Source organism: Ostrea edulis, chromosome 3 (assembly GCF_947568905.1).
Source record: "Ostrea edulis chromosome 3, xbOstEdul1.1, whole genome shotgun sequence".
In the NCBI taxonomy this organism is placed as follows: domain Eukaryota; kingdom Metazoa; phylum Mollusca; class Bivalvia; order Ostreida; family Ostreidae; genus Ostrea; species Ostrea edulis.
In genome coordinates, this window is record NC_079166.1 from 30,251,178 (window position 1) to 30,260,320 (window position 9,143).

The window sequence follows — 9,143 nt, forward strand, 5'->3', positions numbered from 1 at the left end:
AAAGGCGATCTTGCTTGTCTGTATACATGGGCTTGCAGAGTCTGATGGAATAATCTGCATTGTAACCAGAAAAGGAGTGATCTGCCCTGCTATGAAGTTTGGTAACAAAACCTTTGCACCCGTGACATCTGAAATAATTACCAGGAAAAAAACCCATCAAAATATACGATTTTACTTGTAAATTAAGGCTACTTGCTAAACATAAAATTCAGTACAGACTTGTGCGAATTACGCATCACAAAGTCTATTTATTCACTATAATACACTATATAGACTGTATAATACATCGCTATAGACGGATAGATTTGGATAACCTATATTATTATAGTTGGAAAAAATATATATTTGACGTACCTTATCGCAAATTTTGGATGCTGTCAGCGAGAGGCAAAAATCCGTCTTCCCGATTAATTGCTATCAAAACATGCTTCGCACTGTCCAATAAGCACCCCGACACAGGCAGACCAGGTAAATTACACCACCCCGATACCATTACGACACAGGTAAACAGCAATGGCTGACTATTGTCCCGATTTCTGATTGGCCAGTTCAGAAATGACGCGGCATTTCAAATTCTGGTTGGAAATGGGGGTATGTTGTCGTAAAATGGGATATATTTTTAGAAAATCAGGATTTCGGGGTATTTTTGCAATCCCGATCGGGATATCAGGATTTGCCTTTTCAGTTCCTTCAAATCGGGATAATCCCGCACAAATCAAGAAAGTTGGCATGTATGGACAGGTGTAGTTGTAAATATAGGTTATGTCTGTATTAGCATTAGATAAATGGACAGGTATAGTTGTAGCTGTAGGTTATGTGTGTGTTCTCTCTACATGAACATTTGCAGATGTAGATTATGTCTTTCCACACCTCTACTGAGAACATGTTGACTGTGAAAGTGAACAAACCTTCCAACATTTTCATTGACATATTAAAAGCTGATGACCACCACTGGTCGAAACCGGTCAACCAATAAAGTGTATCTTGCATTCGCACTATGTGTTGGAAATCTGTTTTAAGTTTTTAAGTTTATGCTTTGGATACAGACCCTGATGAATACCAAGTGGTATGCACTTGTAAGAATCATCCACAATTTAACCTCAAGGTGTTGGTCTCCAATGTTGACTTTGTATCAAAAACTGTCAAAGAAATATACGACATTTCTGAAATTACTTTTTTCATCTCTTTGATAGGAAGAGTTCTTGTATGGTTTCGGAGTTTCTGTATCTAATAATATTACACGACTTTGTGTAACAGTTGGGTACTTCAGTGGTTATACCACCTGACTAACAATGCAGGGGTCACAGGTTCAATATCAGATTGTCCCGATGATTTTTGTCCACTAAAATATTCCTTATATAACTTATAAGAGCTGAATTTACATTTTACTTGCAGCAACCAGGAACTATCAAAATATTCTACACCTGGCAATATACCCCAAGACAGTGTCTTTTTGTACAAACCAGATAGAGTGCAAGTGAATTGTAAATAGGAAGTCAAGAAAAATGATGTACATAAATTGAGAAACGTCCTGCATATCCTTAAAAACAGTCAAAAAGCATGCGCTGAATACTACACGGGCTGCTCCCTGCAATTCCATGTGATTAAAAATTTGGTGATTGTGTATTAGATGTGCTTTTTGCTAATTTGATAATTTTATCAAAATCGATATATATTTCTTTCAAATTGTGTGTCTTTATTTTCTTTTTCAGTTTCCTTAAAGTTAAAGGAGTAAAACACACCTTTTGACTTTGTGTTAATGTCTAATGTAAAATATATATATCATAGGAATATCCAGGAATTTGTGAAAGGGGGATGGTCAAGCACTTGATCTTTCAGGTACCTTTCACAACCTCCATCCCAGTAGTATCCCTTTTACATTCCCTATGCTCTGTGTACAAAGCATCTGGAGATGTTTATAATATATGAAAATGCTTCGTTTAATTAATAATTTTCGTAAATATAAAGAGACAAAAGAGGGGATAATGGTTCATGTAACATCAATATTGAGGGACATTAACTCTTACTGATAGCAAAGGAATCTTACCAATTGCAATAGTTGCTTCAAAGTATATTGATATTGATAATACATGACAAGTGTCGTAAACATTAACACCTCCACCAGCGCCATCAATATTTAATGACTGCATGGAATCTTTGAAAGTCATTATACAAATGTTGAAGGAATGCATGTTTTTCTAAACCTTATATATATATATATATATATATATATATATATATATATATATATATATATATATGCTATAATGATGCAATAATTATAAATCTCAATTGTTACATCCTTTTACAGTTGCGCCTGTTACGTTTTTGTACGTAACTGAGATTAATTGTGGCCTAGACTTATCCTATTGACACATATTTTCAACACAATTCATTGTGCAGTAAACGGATACACACAAAATACATTCTAGAAATGTAAATATGGTAGATTGAAAGGTAAGACGGGCAAGAAATGCTAATACGATAAAATTGATTGATAATTTTTTTTTATTTACAAAGCAATATATACGTATGCACTAAGGACATGATTTAGATATTACACTGTGCTTCCTCATAAGCATACCCTGTATCACGCAAAGCGAAAATTGTTAATAGACATAACCGAGATTCATCCCGGGTCCTGTAAACCTATAGTGAGGTGTTCTATCAACTTAACATTCACTACTTGCTTCCAAAGGTCTAGTCGATGTACTCGCCATATACTCATATCCGCGAATTTATGTTCTCACTATTGACGTCTACGAGTCATTTCGCAATATCATGCAATTACTCACATAAAGCAAGGAATCTGCGGTATACCTGTTAGTATAACACAAAGTTCTACATGCAGACTGTTTCACTTTCAGTTTTTTGTTGTTCTATAAATGAATACATACCAATGTATGAATGATGCTGTTAACAAATTGAATTGAAGTTAAAATTTTGCAAAACAAATATCTACTTCACAACAAAATGCCGCAAATCTAGAGCTTTGACAAAATGCTGTTACGCACAAAGAATTACCGACAGTTCGGGTGCGCAACATTTCGGGTACGCGACTGTTCGGCACCTGATGCGACATTTCGGGAGTTCGGTGACGACGGTTCGGGAGTTGATTATTGAAATTATTAAACAAGAGGTCAATGCGCCACATTGTTCACCTGAGTCACCTGGCTCATATCTAAAGACTTTTCCTATATATTCGCATGTAAAACTTTGATCCTTAGTTATTGTGGCCCCATGTTACCCCCGGGGACCATGATTTTTACAAACTTGAATCTGCATTATGTCAGGATTAGCTTTCATGCAAATGTAAACTTTGTCCCAATGGTCTTAAGAAGATTTTTTTTAAAGATTTGTTTCTATTTATTAGTTATGCAAAACTTTGATCCCCTATTGTGGCCCCATCCTACCTCCGGGGGTTGTGTTTTTAACAAACTTGAATCTGCACTATGTCAGAACGTTTTCATGTAAATATCAGCTTTCCTGGCCCAATGGTTCTTGAGAAGAATGTTTTTAAATGACCCCACCCTATATTTGCATTTTTGTTATTATCTCCAGTTTGAAGCGGGCATGGCCCTTCATTTGAATAACGTGAAAGCCCGTCACCCACGGGTGCTTTTGGCCTGGTTTGGTTATAATTGGCCAAGTGGCTCTGGAGAAGAAAGTTTGGAAATGGTTGATATAGAAAATTTACATGTAGGATGATTTTTGGGCATATTTGGATTTCCTTCTGTCTTAGTCTGTGAGAAGAACGACACGATAGAAGATTGAAATTGAGGGGACGCCAATCTTAACTCAGATGCTCCTAATTATCGCCTTCCCTCAAAGGGGGGATTGAGAAGAAGCCAATCTTCATTATGGTGCTCCTATAATCATCACTCGTGCTTTTCCTTTGGGTAATCATTGATTTTATAAGAATTAAATTATGAGATGTCACATTATCTAAAACATCAAAAAGAAGTATACATGTCAATTTTAAAACGGAGAAATAGCATTAAATACCAATTTTACTTACCAGCTTCCGAACTGTCGTGTCCAAAACGTCGCGCAACGGAACTGTCGTCACTGAACTCCGAAATGTCGTATATGACAAGTACTGAAACGTCGCACTCCCGAGAAGTTGCCCACCCCGCACAAAATCCCCTATGAGATTTTTAAAAGGTGACATGTACATAGATGTATTGTGAGGGCCCCAAATGTAAATGCTGTCATTCTAAGAAAAACTCACGACAGAATATTATAATACCCAGATGAATATGAATATTTACCCGTCTTTTATGTGTTTCTACTTTAAAACTCAAGCGCCTTTGTATAAAACATTCCCTCATGTTAGAATATGGGTTTTTCGAGATTTTAAGGAAGGAAATCAAATCGAAAGTATAAATTATAGTATTTCTTTTTTTTTCCATTCATTGATATATTTACCTGATCATGTCGTCATTGATAACTGTATATCGATTTGTCATCAACAATCACCTCCGTTTGTTCTTCACAAAGTTCTGATCGACAATACTGATATGGATTACTATAGCCTGGTACCCGAGGCCTTCCGATGTTCAAAGAACGAAGGCCAGGCATCGGATGTCGAATGGATTCTTCCACTGATCAAAATCCAATATGGCGGACTCAATGGTAAGTAATGGGAATGTACGTAAATGAGCGTATCATGGCTTAATTAGCTGTGTCACTTTCGATTTTATGTCATTAATTGCCAGAGACAGACCTTAGGAAATGTATAATACTTGGTTTTCCATGTGACACGCTTGTTTGATATAGTCTTATCCCTTTGTTTTCAAGTAAGTAGGTGATGATCAACTCGCATATTTTTCACGTGTGTTAAATTAAATCTAACCGTGTCACTTCGTTTTTTCTACTATTGATGGGTTGCTGGCGAAGATATATACTGAGTTTTATAGATGACACGCACCAGTTTTCTTATTTTAAACCGACAATTTCAGATCGAATTTCCTCGACTAATTTTGACAGGTTATTCTTGTTAAGCAGTATAAATATTATTGCAACTGCTAGCTGTTTATGAGCCACCCTTGCATTTTGTAAATAATTGATATTAAGAAAGATAACATTTTATTCTAGAAAGATACAAGTTAAACCTACATGCACTAATTATGTAAACACAATGTGGAAATAAGTTTTGGCCTCAAGATCGATTGCCTGTATAGTTGTATATTGTTTAACGTCCCTCTCGAGAATATTTCAATGTATATATGTCAGTTACAGTCATTGTTTGATTCTCTATTGTTTAAAATTCATTCATATTCAAGGGCCACCATCAATTGCCTGTATTTAGACCTATACTTGATACTTTGGCCTTTTGAGCAGTGAGGATCAGACTGTTCCTAATTAATTGTGCCACAATATTTCAGTTAACAATCTTATTCAATGATCACGCTATGTTAACTCTTTTCTCATAATATGCAATCAGGTGCAGAGGACATATTCTGACCCAGATAATCACTGGGTTACAAAGACATTTCTCTCAGCTAGATTTAAAGGTATTTCACAAACAGAAATGCTAGATTTATCTAAATTTCAGGATATTAGACTTTCTTCATGAACAAGGAATATATTCAATTCAAATGCTTTATTGACGACTAGCAAACATGAGGCATACATTATATATACACTAAGCTGTATGTATATTATATATATATACACACATATATATATATATATATATATATATATATATATATATATATATATCACATCAACTGTACAAGAATAATACAATATTTACCCTCCAAGGCTACTAGTTCTTAATATATGCCAACATGGTGTACTGGTGCACACTTTCGTATCTGTACGATGGAGGAACAGGTTCGATTCCTGTTGTTGGCTTTCCTTTGAAAGAACTAGTAGAGATCTTCCATTGTTTAAGAATACTTCAATATATCATAGCATTTAATGTCAATTACACACACTTGCACAGAAAACATGTTTACTAGTCTAATGAAATAGCTAAATTTCATTTAAAATAATTATTTGCATAGAAAAGGTTTCTAATAAAAGAAGGTTGTGATCAAGCATTTCTTGTGCAACACATTCCCATCTGAAAGTTAGCAAAATTCCTCATAAGTTTTATCCCCAAGTAACTGAAACATGTCTGTGTTGCATGTATCCATTTCAAAGATTCTTCAATTTCCACATGAAACAATGCCAAATCTCCTTTTTCAGGTCTTTTATGTCATATATTTCTCTGGCCATACAGTGGAATGAATTACTACTCCTCCTACTGTTAGCTAACTTCTTGATCTGAGAACTGACACTCTCAAAGTTCCTCCATAAGCTCACCTCTGATCTAAAAATTAAAAACAATGTCACAAAACATCAGTATAATCAGTGAAGATTTGCATTGATATGGATCAGGAATAGTAGTAAATACACAATGCACATACATCATAAATATTAATTATGTCGTTACATGTATTTTACTATAGATAAATAATGAAACAAGTCTGTAATTTTTGCAGAAGATGAACAACCAACTGTGAATTTTGAATGTCAATATATTTCCCTTTTCATCTAAAGTTTTATATTCATGCAGGTTTTACTTACACAAACAAGAGGGAGGGAATGCTTGTATGCATGCCATATTCTTCACTTCCACTCAAAAAATTCTCATTTTCAAGGAAGTCTTCTGAAGATCTGGCTTCTCCTTTTTTAAAGGGTCTGCATGATCACATGAAATAAAACAAGGTAGGTCAGTTCATTCCATACAAAAAATCATGCATTTTTCACTATTGTGTTTTATCAATACAGAAATTGTCAGTATCTAATATAATCAATTTGGGATTAAATTTCTTCCACTAACAAATAGAACATATTTTAGAATATGATAAACTTCTCACACCTTTAGATGCCAGAAATAATTGTTTTTGTTATTGCTGTAAGAGGTGGGAAACTTGAAATAACAGACTGTAACAAATTGATTTAGTTGTTAACCTGTTCTGGAAGTCTGTAATTCTTCATTCAAGTTGGATGTTAATTCCTTCCGATATGAATTGGTTTCGAGGAGGATGGGTCCTTGAATACCCCTTTAGAATTTCTTTCTCTGTCTTTTTCCATCTGGAGTCTGTAGACTACATGGTAAAATAAAGAGATCAATCTGGTTATCTTTCTTTTCCTTTTTCCACAAAACTATATTAAGAGTCATTAATTTGGTACACAAGTACCACAAATTTAATGTATTGAAAACTATCTTGAAATTTGCAATACAGTGAGAGAAACAGAAATGCAAAACTTTGTTTTTGGGGATGAATGTCTTGGGTTTCTCCAGATTGTGATCTTCTACATTTTTTCTTTGAAGCTTTAGCAGGTGTGATTTTATTATCAAATCCAAGCAGTACAATGAGTTTGTGCAAAAGCATAACAATGAAATGTTACTATAGTGCCATATTGTGTACTTCACATTATGTAAAATTTGTTTTTGTTGTGATACAGAATTCCTGGCTACTACAGCCTAAGATTTTTAAATTGAAGTGTATGAACTCAGTTCTCTCATAAAGAAGACAAAGAATTTGAGTTACAAACAAATGCAAAATATAATGCTAACACAAAAATAGAATACCTCAATGTATAACTTTTGGCAAATATAAAAATTGTGGACCGACCCACAAATATAATTTTAGACAAACAGGACAGTGAATCAGTGAGGAATAGTAACTGTTGACAATGAAATTGTTAGTATCCCCTACTGAAATCTGAAGAATATTCACAGTAAACCAAAGTAACAACAGAAACTTTAAATCAAGCCTATTGGATCAAGCATAAAGTTGGCAGGTCAACATAAGAATTAAATAATTACATTGTCAGACACCATTGTTACTGAATTATAAAATGCATAAATAGCCTTATCTGCTACACAAGCAATATATATATATCTTATTATACCTGTTGGCATGGTTTTGCATATTCATGAAGCATTATATATGAGGGTGTTTTTTCATCTACTATCAAGTGTTTCTTCTTTCCATATGTATGGAAATTCATCTGAAATTAAAACGATTAATATACATAATATTGAGAATCTGTAAAATTGTACACTATAAGTCCAATAAAAGCTTAAAACACCCCTATCATCGTACAAGAAAGTCATCATATAAACTTCAGCTATAGCCTATAGTCTTATCAAAGTAAAGCACGTCATTAGATCTATATGTAATAAAAAATTATCCAAAAATGAGTCGAGGAAATTCGATCTGAAATTGTCGGTTTAAAATAAGAAAACTGGCGCGTGTCATCTATAAAACTCAGTATGTATCTTCGCCAGCAACCCAATACAACCCATCAATAGTAGAAAAAACGAAGTGACACGGTTAGATTTAATTTAACACACGTGAAAAATATGCGAGTTGATCATCACCTACTTACTTGAAAACAAAGGGATAAGACTATATCAAACAAGCGTGTCACATGGAAAACCAAGTATTATACATTTCCTAAGGTCTGTCTCTGGCAATTAATGACATAAAATCGAAAGTGACACAGCTAATTAAGCCATGATACGCTCATTTACGTACATTCCCATTACTTACCATTGAGTCCGCCATATTGGATTTTGATCAGTGGAAGAATCCATTCGACATCCGATGCCTGGCCTTCGTTCTTTGAACATCGGAAGGCCTCGGGTACCAGGCTAGGATTACTATAGTCAGCTTGAACTGGTACCCTGTTGACCTCGCTTCTCGCGGGAGCTCGGCACTAGGTAAACTCGGTACTTGGTGGATTCGACACCTGGTAAATTCGGCACTTAGTAAATTCGGTACCTAGTTAACTCGGCATCTAGTTAACCCGACAACTGTTTATGATTATTGAATAACATGAGTATTAAAAAGCAGTTCTAGATCTTAATCTTCATAACTGTTATATGACGGTCCTCAAGGTTAAACAAGTTTGATTTTAAAAGAAATACATGGGGGAATGTAACTTAAGGTGGGTCCTTTGTCCTGGATTTCTGGGGTTTAGGTAGCATTTGTTTGTTTGGAATCAATAGATTAACATTCAGAGTAATGAGAAAAGGCAAATTAGTTAAGGATTTCCATATTTATTTTCATTACAGACACTACTGAAGTAATGTACCCCTATGTAGATTTTTATGAAATTCATTGGAAACAGTTATC

At 34.6% G+C, this 9,143-nt stretch overlaps 1 long non-coding RNA gene across 2 annotated transcripts; it reads right to left on the reverse strand.

Annotated features, from left to right (window-relative positions):
- Positions 1 to 5,590: 5,590 nt before the first annotated feature.
- On the reverse strand, positions 5,591 to 8,674 carry LOC125648239 (uncharacterized). 2 transcript variants are annotated; one of them, XR_007360228.2, is made up of 5 exons: positions 8,559 to 8,674; positions 7,915 to 8,013; positions 6,967 to 7,103; positions 6,580 to 6,693; positions 5,591 to 6,322 (listed from the first exon to the last, which is right to left on the reverse strand). It is a non-coding gene; the product is annotated as an uncharacterized LOC125648239 (long non-coding RNA). The 2 variants fall into 2 exon arrangements; XR_007360229.2 differs by lacking the exon at positions 8,559 to 8,674 and adding an exon at positions 8,395 to 8,534.
- Positions 8,675 to 9,143: the final 469 nt, after the last annotated feature.